We start from the raw sequence: 7,841 nt of genomic DNA, 5'->3' as shown, positions 1-7,841 counted from the left end.
CTTGGCTGATGTGTATAAAGCCTTGGTAAACATGCATGTGCCTGAGTCAATGGACATGCCAGAATTTCTTCCAATGACTCTTTTGCACGATTCTCTCCATCTCTGTTTGAAATTACAGGAACAGATACATCCAGAAGCCTTACGTTTCCAATGTTTTTCTGCTCATTTTAAGGAATGTTTCCTCTGTTCTTCAGGTAGGATTGTTGTTATTTCTGTTTTCAAGTCCACCGGCTTCTCCCTCTGCCTCTGTGTTGTTCTTTGATGCACCCACAGCTATTCTTTCATCTCCTTTCCTTTCCTTTCTTTTGTTTTGTTTTGCTTTGTTAAGATGGGTAGCTTTGGCTGATAGAACTCATTCATATGTAGGACAGGTTATCCTCAGATGCACAGAGATCTGCCTGCTTCTGCCTCGAAAGACTTAGGACTAAATGCATGCACTACCATTCGGCTTGCTTGCTTTTTGTTGTTTTTTGTTTGTTTGTTTGTTTGTTTGTTTTTTGGGGGTTGGGGTTTTATTGTTGTTGTTATTTTGGTTTGGTTTGGTTTCTTGAGACAGGGTCTTAAGCCTTTGTGTAACTGGGGGTGCTCTTGAATTCTTGAACTTCCTGCTTCTACCTCCCAAGTCTTGGGATTATTGTTATGTGCCACCATGACCATTTTTGTTGTTTTGTTTGTTTGTTTGTTTGTTTTTTGAAACAATGTCTCACTGTGTAACTCATGATCCTCCTGCCTGAGTTCCCTAAACTCTGGGATCACAAGCATACATCGGCACACGGGTCCGATTCTTACACTTCTTAAATGTCATTCTTTGGTACTAACATTTAAATGTAGCTATGGGGCTTTCTTTTGGGTGGTGTAAACGCACATTTCACAGCACAGCTTTACACAGAACACTAACGGCATGTTTCTTCATATTAAAGAAGGGTTTAAAACATACAGACTTTATATTAATATTCATACCGTATTCGGCCACTCCTAAATAGATACATTGCAGTTTGTTTAGAATTTGAAGGTTTCATAGAAAAAAATCAGAGGAGAAGTAAGCTTATATTACATAACTGGTGGAAAATAAATTCAAGAGACCATTAATATGGTCTCACGTGGCCTGAAGGATATGATTTATTTTCTGTGTCAAAAAAAAATCATCTGTTTGGAACTCCTGTGACTGCCAGGTCATAGAATCAGAGTTCTTCCTGACAGGGAGTTGCCAATCTCCTTATCTTGACAGGCAGGTCTATAGATAACAACTGTGCCTCGGCATTGTGGTCTGTGCCCGTAATTGCAGCACTTGGTGAGTCTGCCTTCATGTCCCCATGCTTCCCTCCATGATGATAATCTAGTAAAACTCTTAACTGTAAGCCAGCCCCAACTAAATGTTTTCCTTTATAAGAGTTAAGAGTTGTCATGGTCATGGCTAGAGAGATGGCTCAGCAGTTAAGAGCACTGGCTGCTTCTTCCAGAGGACCTGGGTTCAATTCTCAGCACCCACATGGCAGCTAACAACTGTCTGTAACTTCAGTTATAGGGAATCCAACACCCGCACACAGACATACAAGTAGGCAACACACCAATGTACACAAAATAAATTAATTAATTTTTAAAATTGTTGTTTAAAAATTGGTCATAGTGTCTCTTCACAGCAATTGAAACCCTAACTAAAACAGTCCCCACTTGGTGGAACTGTTCGGGAAGGACTGGGAGGTATGGTCTTGGTGAAGACTGCCATTGTTGTGGGCTATTTCATCACACTGTGACACTACAAGACTGTTAACGAAGTTAACCTTGAATCAGGGAGCAAGTCAACAACTATCTGACTGTAACTAGCCATAGAGATTTTTGGAGGACCCAGGTTATGACAGAGAGGCATAGGAAGGAGTAGGAAAGGGCTACAAAGATTCACAGGCTCTTTCAATCTGGAAAGTGTGGAGAGAGGGTCAACTGGTCCATTCTCCCTCACTGTCTTCACTGTCATTCTTTTGGTTTTGCTTTATTTGTTTTTTGAGGCAGGGTTTCTCTGGGTAGCTTTGTAGACCAGGCTGACCTTGAACTCACAGAGATCCACTTGCCTCTGCCTCCTGAGGCTTCCCCACTGTCTTGGTCTATTGGGGTTTTACCCCAATATCTGACTCCTGAGTTTTGTTGATAATAGAACAGTTTAGATTAAACACTTCCTGTCCCTGGTGGCAGGCTTTGAAATTTCAAAAGCTCATGCCATTCTCAGTTACCTCTCTCTGCCTTGAGGCTATGGCTCAAGACGTGAGCTCTCAGCTACTGCTCCACCACCAGACCTGCCTAACTGCCGCCACACTCCCCGCCATGAAGGTTATGGACTCAAACACTCTGAAACTGTAAGCTCCAACTTTCTTGGAGTTGCCTTCCCTATAGAAATATCAATAGAAAATTGATTCTGCATTAGAGAATCAATTAGGACAGACCCACACTAAAAATGGAGTTGGGACTTAGACTGTATGAAAAGGAGAAAGTTATCAGACACAAGCATTTGATGTTCTTTGCTTCCTGGTTATGGATACAATGTGATCCACTGCTTGGAGTCATTGCTGCCTTGACTTCCTTTTCATGAGGGACTGTTTCCTTGATCTATGAGCCTGTAAACCCTTTCCTCCTAAGTTGCTTTTGTTGGGGAATTTTAAAACAGGAAAATTAACTAAAATGGTTATATACCCAGCTCAAGGCCATCCTGGGTTGTATGACACCCTGTCCCAAAAAGGAAAAAATAAATAAACAAATAAGAACAATAGCAAAATCAAACTGTGTGCCATTCTTTCTAGTATCTGGGAAGACTTGATTTACCAAATGAGTCATTTATTCTAGGTCAGGTATATCCGAGTGTCATTGGTTGGTGGGTTTCCTCTGGAGAAACTGCTCATTTGGTTGTGGTGATGTTTATTGGTGGTGGAGACCCAGAACAATAGTAGGTGTGTCTTCTGTATAATTCTGGCTACTGTCAAAGTTTCAATGTCCTTATATATTGTCCCCACCTTTTCTCCTTATTGTAGGAGTATTTTCCTTTATATGTTCACTGTTTCCAACATCTGTGTCATTTTGAAAGATTGTCTCTGTGTCTTAATTCCTTCCTTCCTTCCTTTCCCCCTCCTCCTCCTCCTCCTCCTCCTTCTTCTCCTCCTCCTTCTTCTTCTCCTTCTTCTTCTTCTTCTTCTTCTTCTTCTTCTTCTTCTTCTTCTTCTTCTTCTTCTTCTTCTTCTTCTTCTTCTTCTTCTTCTTTTTTGAGACCAAGTTTCATTGTGTAGCCCTAGTAGTCTTGGATCTCACTTTGTAGACCAGGCTGGCCTCAAACTCACATAGATCCACCTACCTCTGCCTCCCAAATTCTGGCATTAAAGATGTGTGCCACCACTGCCTAGCTAATTTGGGCTTCTATTGCTGTGATGAAACACCATGACCATAAGCCACTTGGAGAAGAAAGGGTTCATTTTACTTAGACTTAGACTTAGACTTAGACTTAGACTTAGACTTAGACTTAGACTTAGACTTAGACTTACTTAGACTCCCACATCACAGTCCACCATCGAAGGAAGTCAGCACAGGAACTGATGCAGAGGCCATGGAGGAGCTGGGAGAGCCCACACCAGTCATCAGTCAAGGAAATATACCACAGACTTACCCACAGGCAGACCTTGTGAGGCATTTTTCCAGTTGAAGTTCTCTCTTCCAGAATGACTCTAGCTGCTGTCAAGTTGACACAGAACTAGCCAGCACGTTCTGTAAATTAACTTTTCTCACAAGCATGGTTTGTGTTTTTCTTTCCTGACATTTTGGGTAACTTTGGGTTATGTATTAGTTATTTCCTCATTGTTGTGCTAAAATGGCTGACGAAAGCAACTTAAAGAAATGTTAGTTTTGCTTGAAATAAAATAGTTTGCATTCCATCATGGTAGCGTGGTGAGGGAAAAGCCTCGGTGAGCGAGGGATGTAGTCTGGTTGATGAAGAACTTACTTGGCATGCACAAGGCTCTGAGTTCAGTCCCCAACACCACATACACTGAGCATGGTGGTGCACGCTTGTTAATTCTGGCACTTGGAAGGTGGAAATATAATAATCACAAGTTCAAGGTTGTCCTCAGCTTCCTAGAGTTTGAGGCCACCCTGGGCTCCGTGAGATCCTGCATACAAAAGTCAGTGAAGAGGCTCTGATGAAGTAATGTAGAATTCAGGGGAGACACAGCTCCCTTCCCCACAGCTCCAGAGCCCACATTGACCTATCTTTCCCACTTGGCCAAGTGTCACCATCCCACAGTGTCAGCTGTGAAAAGACTGTGCCTGAGTTGGTGCCACAATTACTCAGGCAGATCCCTCTGCTTCTCTTGGCCCTGCTAGAAAGTAATCTCCACATTCCTGTCTCGGCTGGCTGGAGAGGAGGCTCCAGAGCAGGGGAAGTGGTGACGAAAGCAGGATAGGAACCTGGCTGCTTGTCCCATACCACAGGGGCCTGTGGCCACCAGCTACACACACAGCCATCAGTCTCAAGTCCCTGGGGGTGTCCTCCCCTTTACCCAGATACAAACATTAGCCATAACATTGGGTGGGAGCAAATGGACCCTCATATTCAAAGGCAGATTCCCCACCCTAGGGACCAGCACATGGTGACCCTGAACCCCCATCTCTTTCCCCTCTTGGCTCCCTGTGTCTTTCCAACCAGCCTCCTCCCATCCTTCAAGTCCTGGCCGTGTAGAATGAGCATCCGTTCCAATGTCTCCCAGAATTCCTTCTGTTTTAAAAGTGAAAGTTCCCTATCCCAGGAAACCCCTCACTCCCTTTTAAATCATAACAGTGCATCCTGAAGTACCCCTGAGTCCCAGGCGGGACAGACTGTGGCCCTGACACCTGACCTGGAGTCTCCTTTTAAAGCCTTTTTTGCTTTTCCAGAAGATCTCCTGGGACATCCGGTCTGAGGGGCTAGCAGGGGCATTCAGGTCCCTCTATTAATGAATAACCGGAAGCTCAGGAGTAGAGTGCAGAGTGGCCTCAGAAGACTGTCAAGGACAGAAGGACAAGGCAAGCCATTGAAGAATTCCTCACCTTAACCAAGCTGTTTTCTTCCTGATAGATTGGTCATGGGCCAATGCCCTCCCTGTGATAGGAGCCACCTCTGGCTTCCCAGGAACTTTGCGACCCTAATAGAAGAGGAAACAGGTTTCAGTAGTCCCTGGGTTTTTCTCTGTGTAGCCCAGTCCCACTGGACCAGTTTCTCTCTGCCTACCAGGTTCTCTCAGCCACATATAACATAACTATTCAGAGACTTCATATATATTTGTAATTGTTTGGCTAATGGCTTAGGCTTATTACTGGCTAGCTCTCTCTCTCTCTTACAAATTAACCTTTTTCTACTAATCTGTGTAGCACCATGTGACTGTGACTTACTGGCGATACCCCGATATCTTGCCTCCCCAGAGGCTACATGGTATCTTCCTGACTCTGCCTTCCCTCTCTCTGCATCTTTGTTTGGAATTCCCACCTAGCTATATTTTACCTATCCATTGGCCAAAACAGCTTTATTCATCAACCAATAAAAGCAACACATATTTACAGCATACAAAAGGATATCCCATATCAGTTCAAGGCCATGATCTACATGGTGAGTTCCAGGCTAGCTAGGGCTACTTAGTGAGGTTTTATGGTTGTTGTTGTTTTGTTTTGGTTTGGTTTGGTTTTGTAGTCGGAGTATCTTTTAATGAAGCTCAGAGTAGCCCACTCCCCCATTATCCAGAACTCTGCAGTACTCAAACCCTACCATGGGATGGGTGAGTTCCTATCTTAGAAATAGGTTTCAATAGTCCCTGGGAGCCCAGCTGGAGAAGCCCACTCCTCGAAAGATGGCTACAGACCAGGTACGTGCCTATAATCACAGCACCTGTGAGACTAAGAGGTTAAAGCTAGCCTGGGCTACAAATTGAGACTCTGTCTCAAAACAAACAAGCAGAAATAGTTTGGTCGTGTAGCTCTGTAGTAAGGTACTTGCTTAGCATTGCAAAGCCCTGGATTCTATCCCAGCCAGGAACAAACGGTGAGTGGGATCATCTCCAGGTGTGTATGTGGTTGGGACATGGCACAAGGGGTAGATTGCTTCTCAATATTGAGTCTGGGAAACTGAGTGCCCTGATCCTCACTCCCTGCCTGTTCCCTCAAAGGCATGGACCTTCTTAAGTCTGCAGAAACCAAAGACCCTCAACATACTTGTCTTGGATACTGTTCTATTACTGTGAAGAGACACCACAGACAAGGCAACCTGCAGAAGAAAGCATTTAATTGGGGACTCACTGACAGTTTCAAAGGGTTAGTCCCTTATCGTTGTGGAGGGAAGCAAGGTGACAGGCAGGCAGGCATGGTGCAGAAGTACCTGAGATTTCACAACTGATCCACAAGTTGCAGGCAGAGAGAAATCAAGACTAGGCCTGGTGTGGGGTATGGAGTGGGGGAGTAAGAATTCAAATATATGAGCCTATAGGGACCATCCCCAGCCTACAGGGACCATCCCCAGCCTACAGGGACCATCCCCAGCCTACAGGGACCATCCCCAGCCTACAGGGACCATCCCCAGCCTACAGAGACCATCCCCAGCCCACAGGGACCATCCCCAGCCTACAGGCACCATCCCCAGCCCACAGGGACCATCCCCAGCTTACAGGCACCATCCCCAGCCTACAGAGACCATCCCCAGCCTACAGAGACCATCCCCAGCCCACAGGGACCATCCCCAGCCTACAGGCACCATCCCCAGCCTACAGGCACCATCCCCAGCCCACAGGGACCATCCCCAGACTACAGGCACCATCCCCAGCCTACAGGGACCATCCCCAGTCTACAGAGACCATCCCCAGCCTACAGGCACCATCCCCATTCAAACCACCACAATACCTCCCCTGTTTGTAATGTGTTGCTTTTGTGAGAAGTCGAATAACCACATGCCAAATGGAAGAAGCAACTAATGCTAGAGTGCAAACCTTTATGCACACCCGCTCCTCCCAGGACAGGAACACCCACCTCCGCCTGTGCTTTCCAACCTTCTCACACTCACCAAGCCAGGAGTGAGTTGTCTTCCTTGGTGGGTGCAGGGAGAGATGCTCCGATTCAAGCTGTGTGCCTACTGGTATTGGCTCAAAGCTTGAGTTACCGACTGAGTTGAGTCCCTAGGGATTCCAAGATACCCAGGCTGGGCCACAGCCCTGATTTTGCTAGACAAGGAGCCTCCAGATGTTGTGGTTGGGATTCAATTGACTAAGTGCATGAATTCACCCTTCTTGACAGAGGAAAAGAAAGCTCAAGTTCATGGGTCACAGACTTCACGTTCTCCAGGTAATGTAAGTGAGGGGGGAGGTCAGATTAGTCCGTGAAAGGCTGCAGCCAAGCCATAAGAAACCTCGTACCACCCACGATACACACGTGTGGTAAAATACCACTGAAGAGCTGCGTCCAGAGGCTTCAGCAGCAGGATCGCCATGAGTTTGGGGGTCAGTCTGGACAGCATAATGAGTTCCACACCATCCTGGGCTACAAAGTGACAGAAACCCTGTTTCAAAAACACAAACGGGATCTGTGTATGGTGGCACACACCTGTAATTCTAGCGCTGGAGAGGAGGCAGAAGGAACAGGAGTTCAAGACCAGCCTCCACTATATAGCAAGTTTGATGCCAGTCTGGGTTAAATAAAACTCTATCTCAAAAAAATAAATAAATAAATAAATAAAATAAATAAAACTCTATCTCAACACTGCCCTCTCTCCCCCGCAAAAAGCACAAGGGTCAAGGGTCAATTCTCTCCACTCTGCTCTGTCCCCAGGGGTGGTTTTGAAAAAGTTTTCCTTT

General features: G+C 45.5%; 1 long non-coding RNA gene across 1 annotated transcript; it reads right to left on the bottom strand.

Annotated features, from left to right (window-relative positions):
- Window positions 1–3,338: 3,338 nt before the first annotated feature.
- On the bottom strand, window positions 3,339–7,592 carry LOC107978109. Its single transcript, XR_003487440.2, has 3 exons — window positions 7,055–7,592; window positions 5,059–5,153; window positions 3,339–4,142 (listed from the first exon to the last, which is right to left on the bottom strand). It is a non-coding gene; the product is annotated as an uncharacterized LOC107978109 (long non-coding RNA).
- Between the last annotated feature and the right edge of the window lie 249 nt (window positions 7,593–7,841).

Source organism: Cricetulus griseus, chromosome 8 (assembly GCF_003668045.3).
Source record: "Cricetulus griseus strain 17A/GY chromosome 8, alternate assembly CriGri-PICRH-1.0, whole genome shotgun sequence".
NCBI classification, from domain to species: Eukaryota; Metazoa; Chordata; class Mammalia; order Rodentia; family Cricetidae; genus Cricetulus; species Cricetulus griseus.
Note: the sequence above shows the minus strand (reverse complement) of the source record. Positions and strands in the feature narration are given on the sequence as shown.